The sequence below is a fragment of the Marmota monax genome, unplaced genomic scaffold, assembly GCF_021218885.2.
Source record: "Marmota monax isolate L192 unplaced genomic scaffold, Marmota_monax_Labrador192_F-V1.1 WCK01_AAM20220418_F8-fsc00060, whole genome shotgun sequence".
Lineage (NCBI taxonomy): Eukaryota > Metazoa > Chordata > Mammalia > Rodentia > Sciuridae > Marmota > Marmota monax.
This window is the reverse complement of record NW_026692826.1, coordinates 3,635,946-3,652,222: the sequence shown is the minus strand read 5'-3', so window position 1 is coordinate 3,652,222 and position 16,277 is coordinate 3,635,946. Positions and strand designations below refer to the sequence as shown.

Genomic DNA, 16,277 nt, shown 5'->3' with positions numbered 1-16,277 from the left:
CATATTGGTTTTTATTTGCATTACCTTGATGATTAGTGCTATTGAGTACCTATTCCTGCTGGTTATTTGTATGTCTTTTTGAAGAAAAAAAAAAACTATTTAAGACCATTGGCCACTTTTTTAATTGGGGTGTTTCTTTTTTTGCTTTTGTGTTGTAAGAGTACTTTTTGTCTTTTGGATATTAAGTGTCTAGTAGATGCATGGTTTACAAATATTTTCTCTCATTCTGTTGGCTACTTTTCCCTCTGTTGATTATTTCCTTTCATGTTCAGAAGCTTATTGGCTGGATGTAATCTCACTTGTCTCTTTTTGCTTTTGTTGCACACATAGAGCCATGGGTGGTGGTGTGTGTTACTAGAGTTTGGGAAGACACCCAAGGACAGAGACGTTGACCCGCAGCAACATGAACAGTTTCCTACAGGCTCCATCAGGGCTTGGGCTCTCGCGCAGGGCTGGCTGCCTCTGCCTTTCTGCAGAAACTCTCCACACCCGACTGGGGCTCCCGTGTCACGTGCAGGGCTATATCCTCTACAGATTTCCTCACTTGGACCTCATCACCTTGCTCGACCATGCTCTGCTCCTCCCTGGTGTGGATATCCACTGGCTTCGCAAGTAGAGCGTTTCTGATTGTGAGGAGATGCTCAAGCTGATTGACAGCTGCATGCCAAACATTTCATCACTAACCTCGTTTACTGAAAAATCTGAATTGTGTTCAGTCTCATTGTTCTACGGTGTCATGAAATTTAAAGGTCTGTCTCCCTCCTGTTTCCAGCTGATAAGAGCATAGATCAAGTTAATATAGTTATTAAATTAATAAGAAATGCCTGCAAGTCTATTTCTATTTCATACTTGGGGAATTGTAATTTCCGAGTACTCTGACAACAGTCACTAATTTTTTTCCCTTGGTTTGATTTATTAGGCAACATGTTTCATATATTTGAATTTAGTGTGTGTGTGTGTGTGTGTGAGAGAGAGAGAGAGAGAGAGAGAGAGAGAGAGAGAGAGAGAGAGAGAGAAGACAGAGAGAGAAAGAGAAAGACACACAGAGAGAGACAGAGAGAGAGAAAGAGAAAGAGAGACAGAGAGAAAGAAAGAGAGAGAAAGAGAAAGAGAAAGAGAGAGAGAGAGAAGACAGAGAGAGAAAGAGAAAGACACAGAGAGACAGAGAGAGAGAAATAGAAAGAGAGACAGAGAGAAAGAAAGAGAGAGAGAGAAAGAGAAAGAGAGAGAGAGAGAGAGAGAGAGAGAGAGAGAGAGAGAGACTGTCTTGTGGAGCCCTAATAGTCTAGCATTTTAGAATGGCTAACTTGGTTTCATTTAGCCTCCATAACCTATTTAGCATAACTTGTTGGCACTCTTGTCTACAGTGGGCAATATTCTTCCTTGCTGTGAATTATAGCTAAACTGAAAACCTTTCTGACAGGTCTGGTGTTTCACTTTTACTTCCATACAACTGTGGCCTGGTTGTCAATTCTGAGAATTGGTTCCTACCATAAGGTCTGACTTCTGAACTGTCAAGGATGCTTTAGAAACTTGAGGTTTAAGGTTTGGCTTGTATTATTTGGGGTTTAGTTTTATTGTCAGTATTCTTCAGCTCTTGTTTCTCTGTGGACTTTCCCCAAGGTGCCATATTAGGGCTTCTGACTTCAGTTATTACCTCCTTGGGGGAGGCCCTAGGGTCCCTGTGAATACTTGTCTCATTCCTGACGGATCCTCCCCACTACCCTCTGCCTCTGTCAGGCCCAGTGTCTCATGGCCTCGTAGATCTGAATAGCTCCTTCCCCAAGGAACTCAGGTTTCCTCTTTAGGCTATGTGATAACTTCTACAATCATTCAGACACTGACATTTTCTTTTGACCCTGGAATGTATTGGGAGGATGAGGAGAGGAAGGAGGGAATGCGGATTTGTGTCAAAGAAAATACCTTCAGCCACTGCGGATTGTTAATCAGATATTTTGTGAACAAAGTAAAGTTGCGTTCCCTGAGTGTCAGATGAGGGCCAGACAGTTTGGGAGAAAATGGTCTTGTTTCAAAACAATCAAGCAATCATCATTTTTGCCTTCCTCTGAATCTGAATAAATTTTTCTTTCTTTCATGCAAAGGAGATAACATGCTGAAGAAAGGCAAGCAAAAATAGATAAATAGGCAAACCAAGGAGTCCCAGCGTGAGCCTAAAAGATCTGAGAGTGGCAGTTTCTAGGAACAGCAGCAGGGTGGGGAGGCACAGAGGTTCTGAAATAACAGTCTGAGGTGTAATTCTAAAAGGTTCTAGAAACATGTCTCAGCACAGTCATCAGCAGAACGTGTTTCTGCACGTACACACACCACATGCCCTAGCTCCCGGGGCTGGGGGTGGGGGGGAGCGTGGCACAGCCTGCAGCCCACTACATTTGGGCTTTTGACTCTGCAGCAAGGGAGACCACACACCAAGGCGGGTGGTGGGGTGAGGCTGTTAAGAAGTGGCCTGCAGCCTGACTGTAAGGGTTTCACGTGTGCTGGGAGATACTGGGGGTAGGTTGAGGAAATGGAGGGTTTGTTTTATTGGGTGCTGGGTGGGAGGAGGCCAGGACAGTGCAGCAAGGCTGGAGCTGCTGTCGCCACAGAAGCAGCTGTGGCTCAGGCGAGCTGCCGAGAAGGGTGACGGGTGGTTGCCGTCTGCACAGCACCTGCATTTCTACCTGTGGCCACAGAGGGTTTTAGCTGGGACCTGTTTTTTCTCCATCCCAGATTACAATCAGTGGATTCTGTAAGGAGCCCTGGTTTTTTGTAGGGGATAGTATCTAGAGTAAGCTGTGGGCAGAGCAGTCGGGTTGAGCATGGCCATTGGGCTGCCATTGCCTCCACGTCTTTTTAGCAGATAGAGCTAAGAAACATATTCTCCAATTTCATGAATTTACACAGATAATTTCAATTTTAGCTGAGCACTATAGAGTTCTTCCTCTCAGTTCCCGATTCCATACTTGTATGGAATTTCCCCGTAGTGAGGACCCTGGTACCCTGTAACACCCAAAGATATATATGTACTCATTTCCTCTGCCAAAAACCTGAACAAAATAGTTTCAGAATCACAAAATGAGAGCTACTATCAACTAGCTGGTACTGCTTTATACTAAGTTCAAGATTAAAAAAAATTACTGGTGCATTATAATAATACATATAGTAGGGTTCATTATGCCATATTCATACATTCACAAAACATAATTTGATCTTTGTAATTATTTTGGTACTAAATTAACCCTCAGAGAACTGTGGTCAAAATAGGTTGAATTAATTTTTTTTCTGATATATATATATATATATATATATATATATATTCAGTTTAATTTTTGTTTATAGTCTAAGTTTGATTTTTTTTATTTTTTAAATATTTTTCTTTTATCATATAAGCAGTCTTATTTCTATCCAGACTTCCCCTCTACTTTTTATCAAACCCCCACTTAAATATTGTAATTAATTTATGATTCATCCTTTTTATATTTCTTTTTGCAAAAAAAAAAAGTAAACATAAATATTCTGCATGTTTATCTTTTTACAAAAGGGTGGCATGCTGTATACATTCCTTGTACTTCCTTCTTTATTTAAAATATATTACTCTCTAGAAGTTCACAGGGCGATACCTCATTCTTGGTACTCTGTTATATGGATATACCATAGTTCATCCAAACAGTTTCTCATGGATGGAAATTGTTTTTTCTAATGTTTTGCTCTTACAAATAATGCCACGGTTACCAAAAACTGATCCCTATGTTGTCGATGTAAATGGTGGTCATAGTTTGGTTTATACATTAAAAGCAGTCTTTATATTTTTTATTCATGAATTTCTGTTCATTTACAAATTTCATATGAAAATGTATTATTTTTACAATCAGACAAGAAATTTTAAAGGAAAAAAGTGAACGATTACTTATGCTTTGGAAGCCTACAGAGGTTTATGTGCAGAGCAGATTCCTGGGGCGGAGTGGCTGGGTCACGTCGCGTGTTCACGTGGAGCTCCTTTCAGTCTGTGCGAGGGCATTGCCTGCGCTCCACTGCCCCAGGAGGACATGAGAGGCCTGTGCCCCACAGCTACCAGAGGAGATGTGGCTGTGCTGTGGCCCCCTTCTCTCAGCCTACCTGAGTTCCCCTGTAGCTGTGACAAGCGGTTCCCACCTCGAGCCCAGTGCCTCTCTTCTTATCCTGAAGGATAAGCAGAAGCTCTCTAGGTCCACCCAGGAGGCCCATTTCCATATAAAAGCACAAAAGTGGAAAGAGAGTGGTTTGAAGAATGGCATGAATTCTTTGCTTTGAATGTCACTAGAGTATATGCTTTGCATTGTAGTGGTATGAAGGGCATCTCATGCCACTTGCAGGACACAAACTCAAATGTGAAGATCGACTGCTGTGTTGGGCAAGTGTCTGGAGTCACGCAGTCCAGGGGAACTGCTTTGAGTTTCACGTATGTTTTTCTCTCTCTGAACTTCACTCAGCAAAGTTTATCTTCCTAAAAATCAAGCCCGTTTACATTCTTTTGTGCTCACCTATTTGGATTCAGGGCCTATTAAGTTCAATGGATACTTAGAGTTTTAATTTTCATGTATTATGCTTTGTGCTACAATAGTAGATTATATATTATTTGACTGTAGCACATATTAATCCATACCATAAGTAATCATTCACTTTTTAAAAAAATTTTTTGTCTTATTGTAAAAATAATACATTTTCATATGAAATTTGTAAAATGAACAGAAATTCATGAATAAAAAATATAAAGACTGCTTTTAACATATAAACCAAACTATAACCGCTATTTACATTTTGTTAACATTTTCATTTGTTTTTAATCTCTCAATAAAGTAATTTTCATGTGATAGGAAAATTCCAGATTCTTTTTAAAACATTTCCCTTTATCAAATAAAACTTTCTCATTATAAGAGAAAAAAACATATGGCTAATGTTATGTTGCATAAGAAAATTTAGTGGATTTCTTCCTACTCATTTATTCTGTGCAGATGTATTCAAACTTTTGTGTTGTCAACCTTTGTGTGTATTATTTTAGTGCCTGTATAGTGTTTCATCATTACACCATAAGGAATGCGGTGGCAAATAGCACTCCCGAAATGTAAAACTTTGAATCTAGATAAATAAGGTATCAGAAACAAATATTTTAACCCATCTGTATCTTTCATTGCACACAGTGAATTTTGTTCACAAAATATCCCTAGCATTAGAGACGTCCAGTTGGAAGTACAGAAACACCCAGTGAGCAGCGTTGGAATAGCAACACAGCAGGAGAAGAGACTCCCCGAGTAGAAGTACAGGGGGAGTTATCCACAGAGAGGGCTATTTCTAGAACCCTTTCTGATGGGGTCGACAATGAGTTGAAGTAGTTTTGGACTGGCATTTCTCTAAATCTTTCACATAGAACAAGAATAACTGTGCTGCTTTCTATCCTAAAGAGCACAATTTGGCAATGATATCTGGTTACACGCTTCTTAAACCTGGATCCAGAGAAGAAATCACTCAGCATTAACGTGTACACCTTTGCCAAATGTATCCTGTCTCCGTAGGATGAGTCTGAGCCAGACAAGCTGAATATCAAACCTTGGGTGATAAGAGAAGAAACTCAAACCTTCACCACTGTGTTACACGCTCACACGGCATCTGCCTTCCCTTCTTCTAACCAGGTTCTACTTAGCTTCCCAAAACAGCCTGGGCAATCTCCCACCTGTCCTAAAAGCTATGGAGTGAACTGCAGTGTTTAGTAACTCCTGTGCGGCTTTCTGTCTGTGTCATGGGCAGCTGCGGGTGGCAGAGAGCAGGCAGTGCGGAGATCCCCAGAGCCCAAGTTAATGCCATTCCTGGTGGAGCTTAACAGGTGACCAAACTCCCGCTCCAGCCTTGACAGGAGCTGCCTGACAGTGGACCAAAGGAACATCGAAGTTATGCTATGCTATTGCCTTCTCTCTCTCTCTCTCTTTTAAAGATACATTTATTCAGAGTCATGATCAGACTATTACATTTAGCAACCAACAGCATGGGTTCAAAAAAAAAAAAAGTCTACATTGAAACCCTGGGTGGGAATGCTTTCCACTTTCCACAGAACAGAACTAAAATAACATGTAATCAATGTCACAAATACAGTTGTCAAGTATTTTTGGCTATGCACATGAGTATTATCTAAATCCATGTCTCTGATTGAAATTATTAATTGTTACTTGGATAATATGCACTTTCAAGAAATAATAAGAAATAATAGAGATTCTACATATCCTTAACCTCGGTTCCCCTACTGGTTACATCTTAAAAATACAGTACAACGTCACAGCCAGGATGTAGACATTGGTACAATTTACCATCTTATTCAGATTTTCCTGCTTTCACTTGTACTTATGTGTGTTGTATTACGTAATATAAGATGCATATATATTGTGTATGGAGAAAAACTATATTACTTGTATTACATCCTATACAATTTTATCACAGATTTTCTTTATAGATTTTACTTTTTATATTTTACATTTAAGTGTGATACATTTTGAGTTAATTTTGTAAAAGATGTTGGGAATAGGTCAGGGTTTTGTTTTTTTCCTCCTGTAGACCCAATTGTTTCAGTACCATTTGTAGAAATGCTCTCCATCTCTTGAATTGCTTTGGCTTAAAAAAAAAATCCTGTAAAAACTCGTTTGGTTATATTTGTGTAGGTTGATTTCTGAGTGTTATATTCTGTTCTATTAATTTATGTCTGTTCTCCTGGCAATACACTGTCATAATGACCGTAATTATTTATTATTTATTAAGATTATTTTAGCTTCTCTAGGGCCTGTGCTTTTCTATATAAATTTTAGAATAAGCTTATTTGTGTCTGTACAAAATCTTGTTGGGATTTTAATAGAAACTGTATCGAGCCTATAGGTAAATCTGGGGAGAGCTGGTAGAGTTTGGATCTGGAGTGTCCCCGTAGGCTCATGTGTTGAAGACTGGGTCCCCAGTGCAGCAGGATTCAGATGTAGGGCTTTGGGAAGTGATTGGAACATGAGTGCTCTGACCTGATGGTTGGAGTAGTCCATTGATGGATCCATAGTAAGGGCCTGGGGAAGGTAATGGAAACTCTAGGAGGTGGGACCTAGTTGGAGGGGGTGCGACCTCAGGAGCATGCCCTGGGGAGCTGTATGTTACCCAAGCCCCTGCCCCTGCTTTCTGGCTGCCACAGGCCTAGAAGCAGGAGCCAAGTGGCCATGGACTGAAACCTCTGAATGCACGAGCCAACAGTAAATCTTCCCTCCTTGTAAGCAGCTCTTCTTGGTGTTTCGACCTAGTGATAAAAAGCTGACTAATACAGCACCTTTGCTGTTTGAGTCTTCCAGTCCGTGACCATAGCATACCTCTCCATTTATTCAGGTCTTAGATTTCTCTGTTGAAAAATTTCTAATTTTCATCATAAAGATCCTCTATATGTATTAAATACACACAAGAACTTTAATTTATTTGGAGCGATTGTAAATGATATTTCATTTTAAATTTTGGTTCCCTTACGTTGATTGTTTTGTGTAGAAATGTGATTGATTTGGAGGAGTGCATCTTATATACTGCAAACATGTTAAGCTCACTTACTAGTTCTAAAAGTTCTTTTGTAAATGTCTAAGTTATTTTTTACGTAAACAATCGTGTCATCAACAAATAGTAAAACTTTCTTTCTTTCCATCTGCAATCCTTTCCTCTTCTTGCCTTATTGCCACCTATATCCATTTTGCATAGCCGTGGTAAGAGTGGACCTCCTTGCCTTCTTCCCAACCTTAGAGGAAGACATTCTGACTTTTCTAGCTATAGATTTTTTAGATTATCTTATCAAGTTGAAAAACCTTCCCTCTATTATCAGAGTTGTGAACTGGATGTTAGATTTTGTCAAATGATTATTCTGTGTCCATCGATATGGACATCAATAAGCACATGATTTTTTTCTTCTTTAACCTGTTGATGTAATTATTGGAATGCATTGATTGATTTTCAAATGAGAAGTGATATTGAGTAGGTAACAAAAGGAATAGACTGTATAAGACTTGGGAAAAAAGTGTTTATATTTGAACTTATTGTTTAACATTTTCCAAAGTGTGCTCCATGGTAGGAGCTAATAATGATACACTAAAAATGTAGTTCTGTGGTCAGGTTAGGTTGAGAGTCAGTGGGTTAGACTAAGTTCCATAAGTTTCTTTGCTGCTATACTTATCAGAACCTTAATATACAGTGTTAAGTGGTTTCTCTATCTCCAAATAGGAATGAATTATGTAGAGTTTCTCAATATTGTTTATCCACAAAAACACACATTTCCAAAATGTCTTTGGCAATTGGAGGTTGGACTTTGGGAAACATTGCCATAGGGAATCATTTATTTTGCCAATTAACATTCCTGACCCATAGAAGAAAGGATGTTTGCTATGGTGGTGCTTACCATGGAACCATAGGAGGTCTTCTAACTTCCGATATGTTTGTTTAATTACCTATTGAATGGGGAAAAATCTGACTCCCTGAGTGGACAGTAGGGTGTTGAGGTTTAAACTATAGGCTCTGCACTCAAGTATCTGAATTCAAATACTGGCTCTTCTACCTAGAAGTAGCGGGACATTGGGTAAGTTACATGAGAATGCTAACAATTCCCTCTTCAAGATTTTAAAAAGGATAAAATCAATCACATATATGAAGCATTAGAGAAATGTTTGTCACATAGCAATGGTCCAATGGTCATTGCCTAGAGTGCTGATAGTTGGAGGATTAAATGAGGAGATTAGCAAAGCACCTGACCATCTATATTGCTTCTCAGAAAGTGGACCTGAAGGCCATTGCATAATGAGCTAAGAGAAAATGAATCTCTGGTCCCACAGTGGATGTTCTGGGAGCCAGAAATGGCAAGAGTCAAGTGAGCAGCAAGAGGTTGCTCCTAGAGGTATTTCTATGGCTACTCTTCAGTGTTTGGTGGATGCATATGGGGGCTATACAGGACAGCTCAAAGATGGCCTTGGCACTGAGGAAGAGGGATTTGCAGCTTCCGTGAATGAAGTGTATCCTGGATATCCACATTTATGGTAGACGTTTAAGTTTTGGCTCAATAAGAGCAAATAAAATACCAAATTTTAGTCTGTTTATGCAAAAGCCTGCAACTTATTCGATGTGGGTAAAGGAACTGTCTGATCGTATAGTTGAGTTTTAGGAAAACTGCACCTGGTATGCAACTTTGAACCTGAGGACATCTCAGCTTTTTATTGAGGGCACTGAAGTGGTGGAATAGCTCCTCTGAGAGGAAATTAAGAAAGAGAAAGGCATGCTGGTGCTCAGGATGGGGAAGGAAAACAATGCAAGGAGGAGGAATTGAAAAGGTCCCTAGAGAAATCAATATGCATAAATTAAATAAGGAGAGAAAGGATAATGTGGTTGCAATAGCAGAGAAGATTTAAGTAAGTGGGAGACTTGGTACAAATGACTTAAAATAAGCCAGATGCATAAAATTTAACACACTCTGAATGCATAGTCATGGACTTCAGCTTGTGTTAGAATTTAGCCTGGTTTTATTTTCATCACCTCGTTTTCTTGTAATGTGCATTTCAATCCTAACTCTTAGGAATCCACAGGATCTTGGAATTCTATTACCAGAAAGAAATAGGTCTAAAAATATTGGAGGAGGAAATAGTTTAATGAGCTGGTATTTGTAGCTGATAGTGAATTAGATGCGTGTATGTGCAACTTAATTTTAGTTAACAATTTTCCTTCTATCTCTGATTTTTATGATTTTTTTCCCCTCCAAATCATCTTTTCCAGCAGTTCTCAGGATAGCAAACCACAGAGCTGAACACCAGGGATGAATGAGTTTTCTCAGATAGTTCTGCTTATTTCTCTGCCAAGCTCTAGAGCTTTGAATTCAAAGTCCATGTTTGCAAGGAAAAAGGAAATAAATTAACCTATTTATATTTGGTTGGTATGGCAGGCAGAGTAATGAGTCCCCAAAGATATCCACATCCTAATCCCTTGGAACCTGTGAGTGTGAGAGTTTTCATGCCAAAAGGGACCTCGCACGTGTGATTACAGTTAAGGACCTGGAGGTGGGAAACTGGGAGTGGAAGGTGCTCCTAGTGGATGGTCTGAATGGACCCAGGGCCACCAGGGGAGTCCTTCAAAGTGCAAGAGGGGGCAGGGATGAGAATCAGAAAGATGCTAGTGAGAATGTGGTCAGAGAGAGGCCACTTTGCTGACCCTGAAGCTGGAACCAGAGCTGGGAGACCACCCAGCAAAGAGGGCAGCCTCTGGAAGCTGGGAGAGGCGGGAAGACACATTGTCACCCAGAAACGCCGGAGAGGAGCTCACCCTGCTGGTGTTTGGATTTCAGCTCCTTAAGACCCATGTTGGGCTCAGGTGTTGATAGACTAGCTTTGCAGCAATGTGTTACAATGGCAGGTGGGAAACAAGCACAGCAGCCCTGGGTACCCACATAATGCTCGGACAGGAGGGGAGAGAGGATCTCAGAAACCACTCGATCACACAGAGGTGGGAAGAAGTAAAAGTACTCAGCAGAAGAACTGCCTGCATTGCCAACCCAAAGAATGTGAGGAAGAATAAACTCGAGTTTCAGCCACTAATTTTGGAGGTAGGTTGTGATTTAACAAATAGATGGAATCCACTAGCAGATAGGCCCCAGGGCTGGCTGATAAGGCCTGCAGGGATCTGCTGTAAAGGTCTTCCTCGCCGCTAAGGGAACAGCAGGAGGCCTTTCCCTGAGGATGCTGTCCACAGCTGTGGTCTCCACTCCTCTCCTGGCCATGGGCTGTGACCCTTGGCAGCATCTTGGCTCCCTCATGACCCAGGCTCCCCCTTTATAAGGGCAGTTAGCATTTCTCCCACTAGCAGCAGTGAACAAAATGTATTAGATCCAATGCACCCGTCAGGGATCAGTCAGGAAAATGGAAATAAATGTAGACGTTTAAGCAAGATGGCGTTGAGGACAGAGGAGTAGGCACTGGCAGGGCTGAAGTCCTGCAGGAATGGACCTGAAGGCGTCTCCTGAGTTCACGTTGACGTTGTAGTTTTGAGAGTTGGAAGTTTCAGATCTGCGAGAACCCACCGTCCATCTGCAGCTGCCTCAGTGCACAGGCAGGGGGTCTTCAGGAAGATCCAGGTGGAGGCTGCTCCAAGCCTCCTAGGTGTAGCCCTCACAGCTGAAGAACAAGAAGCATGCCTTGACACAGTGGGAATCACGTGGCGTCAGTTTGATGGGACTTAGATCCCGCTTCTCTTCTGACGGCAGATCTTATGCCAGTGCCTTTTGTGGGCAAAATTTAACTTAGAATCTTGCTGGCAGGGGTTCTGGTACAGGCAGCATCCAGGGTTCTGGCTTCAGGGATACAAGGGAGAACACGGAAGGGAGACAAGCTGGCGTATCTCATCACCCCCCCACTCAACCTCGGGGATGGAGTGAGAACCCAGCAGGAGAAAGCCTTAACCCTCCCTTTGTGCCCACGCTTGCATCTGTCAAGCCATTTTACACCTCTTCCCCACGTCCTATTCTAAGAACAGATCTGCAAAATAAGAGTTAAGATTATAGTTATGCGACAGTTGTTTGCTGAGCACGTGCTTCATGCTGGACACTGCCGTTGGCATTGGTGACCCACTATTGGGGTTATCCCAGGACTTTTCTGGTGTTTACATGAATAGTCCTGTGTCCTGGGAAGCTGCTAGGTCCCAAGCAGACCCAGATGTTGGTCACATTTGATACAGCAGGGAAGACAGCAGTCAGCCTTCTGGATTCATAAGCAAGTCAGATGCTGAGAGCCATAGCCCAGTCAGAATGACGCATGGCATTTTTGCCAGAATGGAGTGGTTGAGAGGTGACGCCAGCAAGCCATTGAGATGATGATGGTTATGTTAAGCTGTGTATTCAATTGTAATATTAGACCCCTGCTGTCCACCTCGGCCTGCTACTTTGGAGTTCTCGTGGGGATTCCCAGAGAGTTCCCATTGGTTGGGGAAACGCCGGAGGAGGGATTTCCGGTTGGTGGTTCCTGGAGGAGCCACGTGGCGTTCGGGGAAGTTCCCGGGAGTGTGTGTGGAGTGTGCTGGTGGAGTTCAGAAATAAAGTTTGTTCCTGCTTCAGTGGCTCGTGATTTGTGCCCAGCCAGACTGCTGCAGTCAGAAGATTCAGAGACAAAAAACACGTTAAGACCAAAGGCACAGTTATACATAGAGTGCAGCGTCAGATCAGAAAGCATTCCAGGTATTCATGTCCTGGTTCATCTGATTATTTTGTAAAAGGAGCTGCTCCTTCTGTGTGCATGGGATGAAAGACAGGTCCTCTTAGGGCCCAGCTCCTGTTCAGAAGGACCACGGTCACCTGCCCTGCGTGGGTAGCTCCTGTGAGCAGGTAAGCCTGCTGTCTGTCTGCTCCTGCTTGCCCTTCCCAGGACCTAGCAGTCTTTGTGGAGAGGTAGGCAATTCTTCAAAGAGGCCAAGAGGGGACAATGGGGACAGGCCCTGCTGTCTTGACTTTGGGCACTGTGAGTATCTCTGTGCTGGACCTGGGTAACCCTGACCAAGGGCTGGGTAGAGGGAGGGGCTCACCACCTCCCATAAGAGCTGACCAGAAGAAGGTGGGCTGGTCCCAAATGTTCTTGGTCCCTGCTATAGCAAGGGTGACCACTGTCCTAGTTGGGTTCAGGACCAAAGGGTTTCCTGGACAAGGAACTTCAAGCCCACAACCCTCTAGATGGCTCCTGGGTGACCACAGAGTTTATCATCCAAATCAGGAAGATTTGAAAATGAAACAAGAGGCTATTAATACAGCAGTGCATCCGGGTGTGCGTTGGAATCATGGTGGGGAGCCTGTGCAGCCTGAGCCCCACTGCCCAGGCTACATCCACGCCCAACGCAAGCTCAGGGAGCTGCAGCCCACTGGGCCACTGAGTCTGGAGACCACCCCCACTGAGCCACCTTGCTAGGGTGCTGAGCATGGGGACAAAGACCATGGTGTAAAAGCTCACTGAGTAGCTCAGTTGCAAATGGATCTACCTAATTGCAGGAAAACCAAAAAAGCAGAAAGAGCAACAAAAAGAGAATTCAGACATTTGCAGGAAAAGATATCTAGGGAGAATATGTCTTCAATTCAACACACACAGATTTTCTGCCATTTGGGAAAATAAAAATTTCTGTCAGTAACCTGGGATGCAGCAGTATTAAGAGTATGGGAGGCAAAATAAGCTTTCCAACATTAAGAGTGTTGAAGGTCCTCACGGTCCCTGCCAAGGGCAGAGCACACTTGGCCAAGGGTAATTCAAGGAGGGGCTCACCCACAGCTCAATATCCTCCCACCGTCCTGTGTACCAAGGACTGTAGGTCCCACAGGTGGCTGCCCTGGAGCAGGACTTGAACCCAAGAAAGCCACACACTTGTTTTCAAGGATGGCAGCTGGTCCCCTCTCACTAAGTAGCCGCCATGAAGAGTGCAGTGTTATCAGGAATATGGAGGAGAGAAGAGTGAGCTGTGTCAGGGGACTGGGGCTGGGGGAAGGAGATAATGGATATCTACATGTCCCTGCATGTCCATAAGGCCATCTGGCTGCTGCTTCCTGATGTCTTTAGAAAAAATTTTCTCAGAACAACTTCACATTTACCCAGGTCTGATACTCAAGGTTTGGAGTCCCTGAACTGCGTCTCAAGTATTTATTTCTTTGAAACCTTGGTACCATCCAGAGAGCACAGAAGAAAGGAGAGGAAGAAGAAAAGGACACTGGCCAAGGAGTCGAGGGAGAAGCGAGGCGGGCCCTTGGCAGTGCTGGGGCCAGGTGAGAAGCAGGGCAGGGGTGCCTCGCCCAGGAGCTTTTGGGGCTTTGTTCATCGTCTCGTTTTTATGGGGAACATGTCTGCTGCAAAACGTTCTGCACGTGGAACATTGCATTCTGTCTCAACATAGATCTGTGTGACCATGACAGAGCAGCACAGTAGCCGTCATTTGGATTCATCACAACTAATTCAACTGCCCCACCAGAGACGGGCCTGCATGTCTCCAATTCTATTGATAAAAATGTGTTATAAGTATTTACATATTTTAGACATACTTTTTTGCTAAATTTCATAAATTTACCCTTTTTTGGATAACATTTTGCTGGGCCCGAGGATTTGACAAGTGTATTTTTCATACATGTTGCTTAAATCCATGAACATACAGAATGTTTATGCCAGTTCACACTGTCACTTGCATTTGGCAAACTGTATTCTTGCTTGCTCTTGTTAACACTGGTCATCATTATTCTTGTTGTTTTTTGGGGATACCAGGGATTGAACTCAGGGGCACTCAACTACTAAGCCACATCCCCAGGCCTCTTTTGTATTTTATTAGAGACAGGGTCTCACTAAGTTGCTTAGGGCCTTGCTAAACTGCTGAGGCTGGCTTTGAACTTGCAGTGCTCCTGGGTCCACCTCCTGAGCCCTTGGGATTACAGGCATGTGCCACAGTGCCTGGTCTCTTTTTGTTTTTATTTGCAAACTTGAGTGAAAATTGATATGTTGGTTTTTTCTAAAATACTTATTTTTTTAGTTGAATACAATATTATCTTTATTTTATTTATTTATTTTTATGTGGTGCTGAGGATTGAACCCAGGGCCTTGCACGTGCTAGGTGAGCGCTCTAACCACAATCCCAGCCTCATATATTGTTTTAATTTTCCTTGATTACAACTGATGAGGGTAAATAGTTTTTTCTATTTTTTTCTTTTTTGTGATCTCTTCTTTTGTAAATTGATGTTTAATATCCATTGTCTGTTTTTTATTGAGCTATTTGTGGGATTTTTTTTAAAATCACTGATATGTAAATGTGTTATATTTAGAAAATATCACACTGATATTTCATGACTTTTGTGCATCCCTTTACAGACTCTCCTGGATTTCTGCTTTGTTTGTATGTGCTTGCAACATCAGAGTTCTAAGTTTTTTATGGAAAGCCTTTTTAATATTTATATTTTATACACATATATGCATGTGCATTAAAAATATATTCTATACATTTAAAAAACACACATACATTTGGAAAACCTATCTTCATTTTTTAGGTTTATAAAACACATTTTTTATTTTTTCAGAATGTATTTTTATTCAAATCATAGTAAATCTGAAATTTATGCTGATGTAAGAGATGAATGTATTCATCAGGGTTCTTGGTCATCATGTTTCCAAGTCCACCGTAAGTGAGAAGGGGGGTGACAGGCAAAGGATAGAGGATACCGTCTGACCAAAGGACATGAAAGTCTGTCTGTCAGGATGAATGAGTTTCGGGATCTGTACAACATGGTGACTATAGTTAGCAACATTGCGATATTGCTGCACTCAAAAATTTTTGCTAAGATGGTGGATCCTATGCTAAAGGTTTTGCCATGAAATATAAATAAATTTTAAAAATTAAAAGAATAAAGGGGTTGAGGGACATTCTTAGAGGTGTAGGGGTTTAACACCGTGATTGTGGTACTGGTTCATGGTGCTCCATGGTTATCTTCACACTCAGTAGATTATTGGCTAAATAAGGAGGTTTTCTTTTTACTTCTTTTAATTTTGGTGTCTCTGTTGTACCTCAGATTGTTTTTTGAGAAGGATGTGGGATATGTGATTGGTCATAAAATAATGCAGTGGTGAGAGCAGAAGTTGCCTGCCCCACCCCAGTGGCCTGGGGAGGATGTCAGCACAGCCACTGCTTGGTGCAGACCCAGCTGCTTGCTGCGGTCCCATGGTGCCGGTGGACGATGTGTGGGGCTGTCTCTGGGTTGGATGGGGCTGCAGCCTCTGTAGCCCTCTGCCAGGATAGACTCTGTGGCATTGCTTCAAAACTTTGACCTTCTGATTCAGATTTCAAGGGACTAAATGCATCCGGCAGAGGTGACATTCTGTGCCCTGACCCACACTGTGAGGGATGCTGGTGAAGGGAGCATCTGGCCCTGAGGTGCTCTGCAGAGATCACACCGCCCAAGGGGTGAGCATTCTGGGTGGTGTGGGCGGAGCTGGCCTGGGGTTCCGAGTGGCGAGTCCGTTTCCCTGAGGCTGTGTGTGAGAGACCAGTTCTTTCCCCACTGAACTGGAGCATCTCACCGACCAGGCACTGAAAGCCCCGCACTTCTTCAGGTCTGCTTCTGAGCCTGTGACTTACAGAACAAGACACTTCAACGGCACAGCTTTGGGGCACCGTTTTGGCATATCTCCTCATGTCAGGTAGTGCCCACTCCACTGTCCTTTGAAATCAAGGGCTTTGCTGTTCTTTCTGCATTTAAATGGAGCACTTGC

General features: G+C 42.5%; 1 protein-coding gene across 2 annotated transcripts in view; it reads left to right on the top strand.

The window, feature by feature from the left end:
• The first annotated feature begins 13,637 nt into the window (after positions 1 to 13,637).
• Positions 13,638 to 16,277, top strand: part of Cd226 (CD226 molecule) — an 85,478-nt gene continuing 82,838 nt past the window's right edge. The window contains exons 1-3 of one of the 2 annotated variants that reach the window (XM_058580673.1): positions 13,638 to 13,795; positions 15,846 to 15,969; positions 16,119 to 16,205. The gene's annotated coding sequence lies outside the window, so the exon portion shown is untranslated. Of the gene's footprint in view, positions 13,796 to 15,705; positions 15,970 to 16,118; positions 16,206 to 16,277 lie in introns of those variants that run through there. The other variant, XM_058580671.1, reaches the window with a different exon arrangement.